This window comes from Balaenoptera ricei, chromosome 6, assembly GCF_028023285.1.
Source record: "Balaenoptera ricei isolate mBalRic1 chromosome 6, mBalRic1.hap2, whole genome shotgun sequence".
In the NCBI taxonomy this organism is placed as follows: Eukaryota; Metazoa; Chordata; class Mammalia; order Artiodactyla; family Balaenopteridae; genus Balaenoptera; species Balaenoptera ricei.
This window is the reverse complement of record NC_082644.1, coordinates 4,369,066-4,382,652: the sequence shown is the minus strand read 5'-3', so window position 1 is coordinate 4,382,652 and position 13,587 is coordinate 4,369,066. Positions and strand designations below refer to the sequence as shown.

General features: G+C 38.7%; 1 protein-coding gene across 1 annotated transcript in view; it reads right to left on the bottom strand.

The window, feature by feature from the left end:
• Nucleotides 1-1,253, bottom strand: part of GALNTL6 (polypeptide N-acetylgalactosaminyltransferase like 6) — a 1,732,831-nt gene extending 1,731,578 nt beyond the window's left edge. The window contains exon 1 of the mRNA XM_059926764.1: nucleotides 855-1,253. The gene's annotated coding sequence lies outside the window, so the exon portion shown is untranslated. The remainder of the gene's footprint in view (nucleotides 1-854) is intronic.
• Nucleotides 1,254-13,587: the final 12,334 nt, after the last annotated feature.

Below are 13,587 nucleotides of genomic sequence, written 5' to 3'. Positions count from 1 at the left end.
ATTTTGAGCTCAAGTTATTCATGGTATTAAGAGAATAAAAATGGCATACATTCTCCAATAGTAACTGAAAATTATAAAAATATAACCATATAACCATTACGAATGCCAACAGCCATAATTGTTTGTATAAATATGAGAATTTCACTAGTCTGATTTCACAGTACTTGTCACCTGAGAATCGTTTAAACCTTATAAAAAATAAATAAGAATTCCAGTTTCAGCTAATATGGTAAAAGTAGGAATAAGCATTGCTTCTAACTTTACAAGAAGGAAAAAGCTAGAGATCTGCAAATTAACAACTTTGATTTAAACTATCAGGGAACTGACGTCACACGGAAAATAATAAGAAATTCAAAAAAAAAAAAAAAAAAAATCCACCGCCAGGGCCATGTGATGTTCATTAAGTCTAATGCATAAGGAATCCACCTGAGAGGCAGCCCTTGTTAAGAGCCACGCGGAGGAGAAGCCCGAACGGGAGCTCTTTGCCCAGAACACCTGCACAAGACCACGTGGGGTCTCACAGCCACGTGAACGCCCCGCACCAGGGGCCACAGGCCACCCGCTTCTTCTACCGGCCTTGTCCCCACCCTCTGTGAGGCTGTCACCAAGAGCACCCCTGAGTCCTGTCCGAGCCAGACAGGCTGGGACCGCGTCATCTCGGAGTGGCCACGGGAGGGCCCTGCGGGGCTCAGGCCAGCTGTCCAAGCTCATCTCTTCCCGGGTCCGCCAGGACCAGACGGACCACATGGGCCACCACCTGGACAGGGAGATGGGCCAGAACCTTGTGTGCTGAGGTTTGCCAACAGGATCTATGGCCCATCTGGAACCTGGACATCACCTGTGTCAACCCTTACCTTCAAGGAGCCCTGAGGCCCTCGGGTGCTACTTCGATGAACTTGGGGTCATCCTGGACGTGATGCAGAACCACCTCCTGCAGACACTGTGTCTGGGCCACTGAGAAGCCCGCCTCCACCGACTGGGACAGTGTCCCTGACCAGAAGGTCCCGGTGCGGAAAGGTACCTCCGAGGTGCAGGTGACCTACGTGGTTCCGGGCAGTGGGCAGGACGAGCCCTCCGACCCACCGAGAAGTTGAGGGGCCGAGGCCACCAAGGGGGGCCTAGACGACCCCATGGCCCCCGCGGGGCCACCTCCGGCACCCTGGCGGTTTGGCTGCCGTCCTCCTGGTGTTGAACCGAGGGGGCGGGGGCCCGGCATCCTGCGCCGCGGCCCAGCCCTGAAGGAGCGCGAGGCCGAGGCGGGCGGGCGGCTTTTTTCCAGCGCCCCAGGCCGCGGCAGCGCAGCCTGACGAGCGCGCACAGTCCCAAGAAGGTGACAGCGCCGCTGCCCTTCAGCTCGGAGTCGGAGCTGCAGCTGCGCTCGCGGCGTTGCCTGGACTCGGCGCGCCGCTCCCCGCACCTCCGGGAGCCCGTGCGCCGCGCGCGCAAAACGTGCGGAGGAGACGTGTGCCCGGCGTGACCCCTCCCGCGGGGGCGAGGCCCCGAGGCCGGCGAGCGGAGGGCGGGACAGGGCCTTCCGGGAGCCGGGCGCGTACAGGTGAGTGCGTCTGGGACCCCCCCCAACCCCGCCCCTTGGCCGCGTCTGTCGTCTGTCTCCGTCCTTCCCACCTCCGGACGCCACTTAGGAGGACTCGGGACCCTAGGCCTCAGCCTCCCATTCCGGCCCGGAGTCTCGCTGGTGGCCCTGCGACATGCGTCAACCCCAAGCCCTGAGTGTCCCCGCCGCCGCAGGCCCTGCCTGAGCCAGTCGTGCCCACGGGACTGGGACAGAGGGAGGGGAAGAGAAGAGTGACCCTTCCATCGGTCCCGGGAGGGACAGGGGGCCAGCCTGCCCCCCTGTGTGTGGCGGGCAGGTCCTCAGAAGGCTGGCGAGGGCGCGGCCTCTGGAGGACGCAGGGCCACCCCAGCCTCAGCGCCCCTCGACGTCCCAGGTCAGCAGCGGGGAGGGACCTCCGTCCTGCCCAGCAGGCCCCCCCGTGTCTCGGGCCCCCTGGACGACCCTCTGCCCAGCCAGCTCCCTCCCGCCTCCCCAGGTCTGCACTCCGCGGCCACCCCCTGGGCACGGGGCCCCCTTTAGAAGCAAACAGCAACAATAATAACAACAAAAACATAAAGCAGGGTATTAGGAAAACCGGAGTGAAATTCAGTCCCTAACTAATTTAACTGCGGTACAATTACTATAATATACCTCATTTAAAGACAGCAAGGAAAAGGAGCAGAACTAAGTAACTTTGGAAAGCAGTGTTTCGATTGACTATTGTAAAGCTCAAAGCAAAGGAAAAAAAAAAAAGTATGAAAACACTGTAATGTAGTTGGTAAATTTGTTTCTCATTGGTATGGTCACCAATTCTGAAAAGCCTTCAAACACATACTGAGGTTAAAGCGATGCTTTGTCAATAATAGGAACCAGATTTCTCACTGCCAGAGAAAAAAGTTACAAGTAAGCAAGAGAGGAAATGTTGATCAAAACTTGTGCCGAATGAGAGATACCACTATTAACTCCTTTTTATTTTAAGAGATGTAGAAATAAATATAGATACATGTGTGGGTTAGTTAGTACAAATATCCACATCGTTAGCAATATAGATATATGAGTTTCCTATCTCTGTCCTCTGAGAACTGTACAGTTGCAACGAGTGGTACATAACCATTCCCCAGTAAAAGAAACCATGGTTCTTTGAAGAAGTGGCTGATTCTAGGCAGCAAAAATACAAAGTAGGTCTGGAATATCTTGTAGTTGCAAAAATAAGGAATTGCTAAAAATAAAAGGGGGAGGGGTGTCCCTGGAAAATCTCCCAATAACCAAAGCAAGAAAAATATGAGCAACAAAACAAATATGATTATACTGAATTATAACCGAAAGAATGATTTTAAAAACCAGGTAAGGCCATCCTGATAGTAAAGTGATAGAATGAATAGAGAAGAAGAGATAAATCTACCTTATCAAAGAATTCCAATTAATAAATGTAAAAGTAATGAGGAAAATAATCACCATTTGAGCACTAGAGTAATAATTGCAGTAGGCAAAATCCACTGATGGTTGCTAAAATTAACCGACTTTAAGAAGAAACAGAGGGACTTCCCTGGTGGTGCAGTGGTTAAGAATCCGCCTGCCAATGCAAGGGACACGGGTTCGAGCCCTGGTCCAGGAAGATACCACATGCCACGGAGCAACTAAGCCGATGCGCCACAACTACTGAGCCTGTGCTCTAGATCCCATGAGCCACAACTACTGAGCCCGTGCACCTAGAGCCCATGCTCTGCAACAAGAGAAGCCACTGCAATGAGAAGCCCACGCACCACAACGAGGAGTAGCCCCCGCTCGCCACAACTAGAGAAAGCCAGTGCACAGCAATGAAGACTCAACGCAGCCAAAACTAAATAAGTAAATAAAATTTTAAAAAATAAGAAGAAATAGAATAGTTGCATAGCCTCAAATGATCTTCCCCAAAATATGTATTAATTACTGTGGTGTATTTAACATGTGTCCACAAATTCTTTGATATTTCTTCCAGGATTTGAAACTTAACTCCCTTTTCCTTGAATGTAGGCTGAACTTAATGACTCACACCTTAGAAAATAGAGCATGGAAAGGGAAAAATAATGATTTTAGGGTATTCTGTCTTCAATTTCATAACCCGGCTCTATTCATGAGAAAACATCAGATAAACTGAAACTGTGGGACATTCTACAAAATACCTTCAAATATGTCAAGGCCATGAAAGGTAAGGAAACAGCAGGAAATGTCATAGATTGGAGGAGAATAAGGAGAGGATTGACTAAATGCAGTGTGATGTCATAGGTGGGATTCTGACTCGAAGACAGACATTAGTGAGAAAACAGTTGGCATCAAATATTATATGTGGTTTAGTTAAGTGCATTGTCCTAACATTATTTGCTTAGTTTTCATAACTGTACCAAGGTTACATTTATCAAAACTAAGAAGATGAGATATTAACATTAAGAGACTGGGTGAGGTTTCAGTGGGAATATTTTGCATTATTTTTTCCATTTCTCCTATAAATAATATAAATTATTTCAAAGTATGAAATTTTTAAAAGTTTATGATACATCCAGACAATGGAATATTATTCAGCAATAAAAAGAAATAAGCTATCAAGCCTTGAAAAGAAATGGAGGAACCTTAAATGCATATTACTAAGTAAAGGAAGCCAATCTGAAAGGCTACATACTATATGATTCCAACTATATGATATTCTGGAAGAGCCAAAACTATAACTATGGTGACAGGATCAGAGGTTGCCAAGGCTTGGAGGGGTGATGGATGAATAGGGGGAGCACAGGATTTTTTTGAGCAGTGAAAATACTCTGTATGAGACTATAATGATGGATACATGTCATTATACATTGTCCTAACCGATAGAATATATAACACCAAGAGCAAACTATGGACTCTGGGTGATTATGAGGTGTCCATATAGGTTCGCCGGCTGTAAGAATGTATCACTCTCGTGAGGGGTGTTGATAACGGGGGAAGTTATGCATGTGTGGGGCAGAGGGTAGATGGGAAATTTCTGTACCTTCCCTTGAATTTTGCTGTGAACCTAAAACTGCTCTAAAAAGTGAATTCTTTAAAAAGATAAAAAAAAAAGCTAACAAAAATAAAAGTGTAGTGAATGTAATGAACATTTTAAGTAATATAAATATGGATTATCCTTAAAAACATTTAAGCAAATATTGTAGAAGTTTTTCTTAAACATAAACATAGGAACAGGCCGTAAAGGTCTACTTCTAGCCCATTGTGGCTAAATCTTGCTTATGATAGAATATAAAAAGGTGATTATCATAACCCTAAAATTAATGGCAAACATTTAAAAATCTTGTTTCCAGGTAAGCAGTGTAAATAAAGTGCCTACATGGTATCCAATCATACATACAGAGTTCCATTTTCATTAATATATCATTGCCATTTTGAAACAAAGCATCAGTGAACAGCATTTATACCTTCAGAAGGGAAAATGTAAATTCAAAAAGATTATAGTTGAGAAGCAGAAGTAAAGGTGGTATTCAAATCGAAAACCCAGTGACATATAGAAAGTGAAATGTCAAATATTTATACTAACTTCTATTTATGGGTAGCCTAGGCACGTAGAATACAAATTACTGTGTGTTAAATTACTATCAATAATATTGTCAGGTTTTCTACAAAGATTTGAAAAATTTCATGGAAAGAGATTCCTTGCTGTTACTACAGTACTTATTAAAGCAATTTCTAATCTAGGTTGTTTAAAAAAATTCCTTTCCAATATATGTGATAAAAAAGGAATTTTCCTCTTTTGATCACAAGGACTTTAGAATCCCTTGAGAAAATAAGTGAAGTGGTCTGGCCATCCACATAGATTATCAATTTAGTCCATTGTTATTTTGGCATATTCTTTACTGACTGCAAGCTGGTGCTCTTCCTATATTTTAGGCTATATTCCCAAGCAAAGGGCACATTAATTGTTCTGGAGTGAACACAGATTTAATGCACTTTGATGTCATTTTTATGTGTTAATTGCTCAACTTTACATTAGAATCAGTCATAAACCATAGACTATTTTGTATTCAACAGTGCGCCAAAAAAATGAGTTACCCACAGGTTAACTGTCTGTCTTTACTCATCCAAGGAGAGGAGGTCTGTTCCTCAGATACGGAATACTTAGAATATCTGTGCCAAAATGCTCAAAATTCACTCATAGATAAACATAATCTAGAGTATGTCAGTTGGAGCAAACTTTTTCTTCTAACTGCTGACAGGTATTCTTACAGAATGACCATTCTGTTGTACAGGTTTATAGACTGTGTCCTTCCAAAAGTTAAACTCACTCATTTTTTCCTCTGCTGTGCAGTAAATAACCGTCTGATCATTCTAAAGTGCTGTCATTGGAAGAGCCTAGAAGAAGTTAAGGTGAATTGGCATTTACCTCCAAAATGGTAAGGATCATAGTGTAGAGTTACAAAGGATATAAAGAGACAATTCACCAAAAAACCCTCAGTAAGTAGTGATTATATTAAGGATATTCAACTTCATTTGAATATTTTATACTTGAATATATAGGAAATATAAGTTACAAGTCTGGAGGGGGACAATTTGTCAGTGTTGTTTCTCAAAATGAAGTGGTGATTCCTGTCCTAGATCTTCAATGACAGACAGAAATTATGGAGGTGGGGTGTGCAATGTGAAAGTTCAAAATAGTGGGGACAGCTCCATATAAAAGGATTGTATAATGTACACCGTTTGATATGTTTGAGATATATAATAAAGAAAGGGATGAAATATAATTTCTGATGAGAACTGGATTGGGTGTCAGAACATGAAAAGTTAACATTAAGAATTTCAAGTAAGTAACTATAACAAGTCAAATTTAATTCCATGCTGCACTTACAAGATCAGGGAGCTTAGAAAAAATCACTTAACACCAACACTTCAGTTTTTCCGTCTGTTAACAATGATAATAAAAATACCTACTTAATAGGGTTAATAGGCAAACTAGGTTAACTTTGCTTGCATTTAATAATACAGGTATATACCATTATTGTCATGATGTTGAAAGTCAATTTCAAGCTCAAAGACAGTAATCTGATGAAGGATTAAGTAGGAAGTCACTTTATTTCAAATAGCTTCTGGCTCAAAATTAGTCTCCTAATGATTAACACCCGATTTTCTACAACATGTATATACAAGCAGAAAGAAATACAATGGATGGATGTTAATTTAATAAATGTTATTCATAGTGATTAGTTATCAATGAAATAGCACGTCCTACTCTCAGTGCATCAATTATGGTATTATTCTTAGTTTGGCATGAGATTCTAAATCTTATATCTAAGGGAAATAGTTCTCTTTGTTTAAATGAGCAAATGTATGAACTTAAAAAAAAACTAATCTAAAATGCTATGTGAATGATAAGGACTCAGTGTGTATTTATTGAACAGATAAATGGACTCCTGAGGAACTGGGAAGCCTCGATCAATTTATAGAAAGAGCAACGAGTTTAGGATTCAAGACCGCAAATCTTCCTCTTCACCCCTCTCTTTCTCTTCTTTGCGTTCTTCCTTTCCTGAGAAATTCAGGTGTAGGACTCTCAGGTGGGACAAAGCAGGGAAGGCGCGGGGCACAGTGGCTCCGGGTGTGGGGCAGAGCCCAGGTGGGCTGGGGCTAGTTTCCATGGGGCAGCGGAGGCCAGGCCTGGAGTTAGGCCAGGGAAATCACAGGAGGGAAGGGCCTGTACTCAGAGGGCGGGAATCTGATGGGGAGAGGAGTGCACCCGTCTCGGCGAGGGGGAGGTCATGGCACTTAGAGTCAGGTTTAGAGTCAGAGCCGCAAAACGGTCAGCAGGGCCGCCAGGCAGGAGGGCGGCTCGGGCAGGGAGGGTGTGCAGTGTGAGGAGGAGGTCCTCGGGGGAGGCAGACAGCCCAGTTACCCTGAAGACAGCAGCCCTGAACGCGGGCCCCAGGGCCAGGTCACCGCGGGAGAGGCACGCAAGCGGGCATCCTCACCCGGGTATCGGGGCCCAGGCAGGGTTACGAGGACATTCTCACATGTAGAGCCAAACCGAAGTGCAGCGAGGAGACCGCATGGAGGAGGAGAAACCCGGAAAGAGGAAAAACTAGACTGAACCTTGTGGTTTGGATCTAAATGGGATATTGCACTGTGAACTCATGGTCTTTAATGCGTAGAAATGGATGTAGAAATAAATATGGATATTAACATGGATGTGCATATGTCTGTATGTGTGTGTGAATACTTACATGTACAGCCTCTAATACCCACTGAGATGGCTTGGAGTGTGGAATAAAAATCAGCACATCTAGTGGCCATAACTTGGTTTCTACTTAACATTATCCCCCAGAACAAAACCAAAACAGAGCTATTTGGAGAAACTGGTGATTTATGGACTAGGGCAAAGAAAATACAAAAGAACATGGAATATCTTCTGCCAGAAAGAAAGGCATTGCTAAATGAAAAAAAGGGAATATGACAAAGGACACAAAATGATAGGATTCCCTGCCCAAAACTGGGACAATTTGAGGATCAAAATAAATAATGATAGTAATTAAAAATAGCCCATTAAACAAAAGAGGAAATCACGGTCACATATAGACATAAGTAAATAGTTGAGTAAATTGAAATTTTAATGAAGTATGGAGAATTACTTAATTACGATGCATCTCGCAGAAAAATGCTTGTTAATTGTGATGGGAGGCATAACTTTATAGTGGAGAAGTCTGGCAGACAGTAAGTACCTTGTTTAATAAAGTGAGCAGGTGAATTTCATCAGTAAATTGAAATATTGTGCCAACCTGTACGTGCAATGAGGATACAGAAACATTTGGAATGAGAGTCCTCTGACATTCCTGCCTAAGATACATAGCTTGAATCTAGTTATGGTGAAACAGGCAAATGTGATTTGAGAGACATTACAAAATAAATACCCAGTAATCTTCAAAAACTCAAGGTCACAAAAATCAAGAGAAGCCTGAGGAACTCATCTAGACTCAATAAAACTAAGAGACAAGGCAGCAATGTGCTCCATGACCCTCAGCTGGAACCTTTTGAACTAAAAGGCATTACTGAGACATGAATTCATCCCGGGATCAGATGGCATTTATGTTAATTAGGTGATTTTGACAGTGAATTTTAGTTGTTTAGGAAAATGTCCTGTTTGTCAGAAATATATAGTGAAGTAAAGAGGAAAGATGAGACGTCAGGTCAGCAAATTACTCCCAAGTGGTTCAGAAGGGACTTATTTTTACTGTCAATTTTTCTGTTAAGCTTGAAATTGTTAAAATAAGAAAAATTAAAGGTGGAGAGCAAAGAAGTTTCCTTTACTTTTTAAGTAAAGCTCTTATTTTTACAACTGAGTTTGTGGAAATTCAAATGGAAACATGAACACAAAAGTACAAGTTCATTTAAACATGTTTTCAATCTCCTTCTATCCTGATAAGGTCAGGCAAACAACCATAATATAGTCCAGTAGCTGTTAAATTGAAGTTGACTTTTCTTTGCTCTGATTTTCTTAAACTGACTTCATATTCAAGTCATTTTTTAAAAATTTAAGGTATTTCATTTATAACAGATTTTTTTGTAAAAATAACTTGTGTGCATATCTTTCCTCATTCAATTTCCCAGAGGTACCACTTTCTAAGGAACACCTACCTAAATAAACACACACACAAATACATATATATGAGTGTACTTATGCACGTGTATCTCACACATCCACCGATACACACAAATGTATGTATAGTATATAATATACAAATATATACATATATTTTATGTATATGTATATTTGTGCATGTACATGTATGCATGCACACATGTATATTTTCCCCCCAAAATTTGTATTGCATATATTTTTCTGAAACTTATTTTTACTTACCAGGTAACCACGTACATATTCCCACACTGTTTATTATAGCATATGTATCCGATACACTGGAAATCATTATTGAGTTTATTACAAATTTTAGTGCAACACATATTCTACAATCAACATCTTAGTGTATATATATATATATATATATCCATATATATGGATATATATATATATATATATATCTAATTATGAACATGGACGGATACACCTTGTAAAATAAATTCTAGGATGTTAAATTCCTGGGGCAGGAATTTATGTATATATATAAACTTATTGCCAAACTGATATTCAAGAAATTGTGCTCATGAACATTCATACCGACAGCCTAAGGAAAACAGTGTTCTCGCATCCTCATCAATACTGGCTGTTGTCAATATTTTAAATATTTGCCAAATTAGTACTTAACAAACATTACCCATTATAGTAGTTTTCATTTTTTAAATTGTAATAAGGCTGGACCTCAGAAGCTTTCATTTTGTGTAGTTTTGGAATTGTTTAGGGATCATTTTAATTATTGGTTTTGAAAGTTTGAAAAAAGTACCTATTTAGCTATATAACATGAGCATATATATATATATTTTTTTAAGCCTGGCATATTTTTTAAGGGTGCATTTCTTTGTCAACTTTTTCAGCTGTCCTGAGCATTGAGAAATTCAATTATCAACCAAATTAAAATATTAAGGTGAGCAGATCAGTAGATTGTCTCCTTGTAAAACAAAAAATCGACAGCTGTTGACATATGCATGGAACTCTTTCAGTCCATCAACAGTGCATGTCTGAGAGCTTAGTCTAGGCCAGGCACTGGTCTGGATACTGAGAATACAGTAGTTAACACCATAGACAAAAATCTTGCACTCGTGGAGATTATATTCTACTGAAAAGAATGTAAATTGGATGTCTCAAAAATTAGGGACAACATATTATAAAGTCTATAAATATTATACAATCTTTAGAAAAGGGAAACATTTGGCCAGGATTCTGAATCTGAAGTCTGAAGGCAATGAGATTCTCTCTCTTGGTGGGAGCTCAGATGAACCGTGTTCAATCAACACCCTTTCAATTTGATTCAAATTATTCCCATGGACACATGTTTTCTTAAAATACGGTATCGTCATTTACAGCCTAGTTAGAAACCACTGACTCTTTCAATTTTTAGTGTTATTTTATAAATTTATAACCAGATCTACTATGTGCTGATTTTGATTTTACAATTTCCAGGAAGAAAGAAAGAAGTTTCACTTCCAAGTGCTAGGAAGACATGTTCCTGTTTCCTTCATGTATCAGGTTTGGAAATACATGACATAATTATTGTATTATGTTAAATAGTAATATGTATTCATTTAATACTAAATGTAATTTTTGTGAACTTTTTGGAATTACATTTTTTTCCTGATGTTGATTATATAATTTCCTTGCATATCAATTATTTCCATTATGGCATATTCTCATTTTACAATTTCCAGTTATTCTCTACAAATTGATTTTTTTTAAGATGGCATGAAGTCAAGACATAAAATGCCACTGAATTTGATAATTTTCCATTCCTTGCTGACTAAAATGACTGTCAGAGTTAAACATTTCCACAATTGTAACGGTTATAATTAATGTTTATGTTTTAGTAGATTCTATTCAATAGTACGTGATCACACCAATATTTTTCCTCCTAAGATAGAATACAAAAGGTTAAATATTTTTTCACTTAGAAAATGAATTTGAGTTTAAAGATATTTTCAAATTTTTAGGAAATTTATGAACTTTCAATCTTTTTTTGAGAAGTATAATAATCACAGTAAATGAAGTTTGGGGATTTGGAGTTTGCAGATTATTTAATTACATGGAGAAGGTTACTCATACATAAAATAAATAGGGTACATAAAATCAAATAATTTTGATACTACATATATTTAAATCCAGAGTTAATTTTATAATTTCCAAAAAAAATAAATCACTAGAATTAAGTGTGCTAAGCTGTGGAGAAAAAAATATCAAAGGATAGTGGGGATACAGATAATTTCACTATTTTCCTAAAGATGTTTTTGTATTTCTAACGTTTTTTTTAGTGCCCAAAATCAAATATGTAAATATATCTTGAATACTTGTCCTGGGATAGACATAGACACTTTTCTATGCATTTTAGAGACATTATATGATTGAAATTTAATCATATAACTACTTAAAATATTAAATTACATAGCATCCTATGAATAGTTTATTGTTTAAATCCAATCCTATTATTTCTCTCTAAATAGGAAATTGTACAGTGAGGATTTTTACCCATATTGTCTTTCCCCTGAATCTCCCAAACATCCACTACTCAGTATTGACCTGTTGTTCATCTACTAGTTATAAACAGAAAAATTTAGTACTAAAATGATGTTTAGCAATAAAGTAGAAATAACACATTTTAGCTTGAATAAATGACACAGTTAAGAAGCAGCAAAAAATAGTCAATTCTGTCCATGGACATTTAGGTTGCTACCTTGTCTTGGCTATTGTGAATAGTGCTGCTGTGAACATAGGGGTGCATGTATATTTTTGGATTATTGTCTGGATATATGCCCAGGAGTGGGATTGCTGGATCATATGGTAATTCTATTTTTAGTTTTCTGAGGAACTTGCGTACTGTTCTCCATAGTGGCTGCACCAATTTACATTCCCGCCAACAGTGTAGGAGGGTTCCCTTTTCTCCACATCCTCTGCAGCATTTGTTACTTGTAGAATTTTTAATGATGGGCATCCTGACTGGTGTGAGGTGGTACCTCACTGTAGTTTTGATTTGCATTTGTCTAATAATTAGTGGTGTTGAGCATCTTTTCATGTTCCTATTGGCCATTTGCATTTCTTCTTTGGAGAAATGTCTGTTTAGGTCTTCTGCCCATTTTTGATTGGGTTGTTTGTTTTTTTGTTGTTGAGTTGTATGAGCTGTTTTTATATTTTAGAAATTAAGCCCTTGTCAGTTACATCGTTTGCAAATATTTTCTCCCATTACATAGGTTGTCTTTTCATTTTGTTTATGGTTTACTTTGCTGTGCAAAGCTTGTAAGTTTGATTAGGTCCCATTTGTTTATTTTTGTTTTTATTTCTATGCCTTGGGAGACTGACCTAAGAATATTAGTATGATTTATGTCAGAGAATATTTTGCCTCTGATGAACAACAGTGTCCTACTGTGTAGCACAGAGAACTATATTCAGTATCTTATGATAAACTATAATGGAAAAGAATATAAAAAAAGAATGTATATAACTGAATCACTTTGCTGTACAGAGCAATAATTAACACAACACTGTAAATCAACTATACTTCAGTTTAAAAAAAAAGTGAAAAGAAAGAGTGGAAAAAAGTCAATTCATAATATTGTATCAATAAAAATAACAGAAAATTCATAGTAGTTTTAATCAAAAGTTAGTTCAGTGAATACCATCTTGTCAAAATGTAAGATAAATGCAAAACATTTTATTCTACTGAGTGGTAACAGTGAGAAAAAAGCAAATAGTCAATAGTGCCTTACAAAGTAAAGAGTTTTGAGAATTTAGTTGCTCAATACATGTTAATTTTCAATTTTGTTTTTGTAAAATGATTTTTATTCAGCGTCCTACTGTGTAGCACAAAGAACTATATTCAGTATGTTATGATAAACTATAATGGAAAAGAATATTAAAAAAATGTATATATGTGTATAACTGAATCACTTTGCTGTACAGAGCAGAAAATAACACAACATTGTAAATCAACTATACTTCAATTTAAAAACATGGCAGAAGTCAGCCTTAGAAACAGCAGTTGAAGGGGAACCAGAATAGTGTTGTGTTTCAAAAGCCATGTAAGAATTTTGAAAGAGAAAACAGTGGTCAGCTATATCTGGTGAGGCAGTGATGACCAAATGCCTGTGGATTTAGATGAAAATACTAGAATTAGCAGTTAATAATGGGAACATTCAAGAGTCAATGTCATCATTGTAGCAAATGGCAAAGCCATATTTTGCTAAGTATATGCTTTAAATATTTTAGGAAAAAGGTAGAATTATATATTTTTCATTTTTCTTATGAAGAGGAGACAGTAGGGTTTTAGCGCCTGACGATAACATAGTCAGAGTTCTTCTTTACTTTTTCTCCCTTCCTCCTTCTCTCTCTCTCTCTCTCTCCCTTCTTTCTGATTTATTGAGGTATACTTTTATTAATTTTC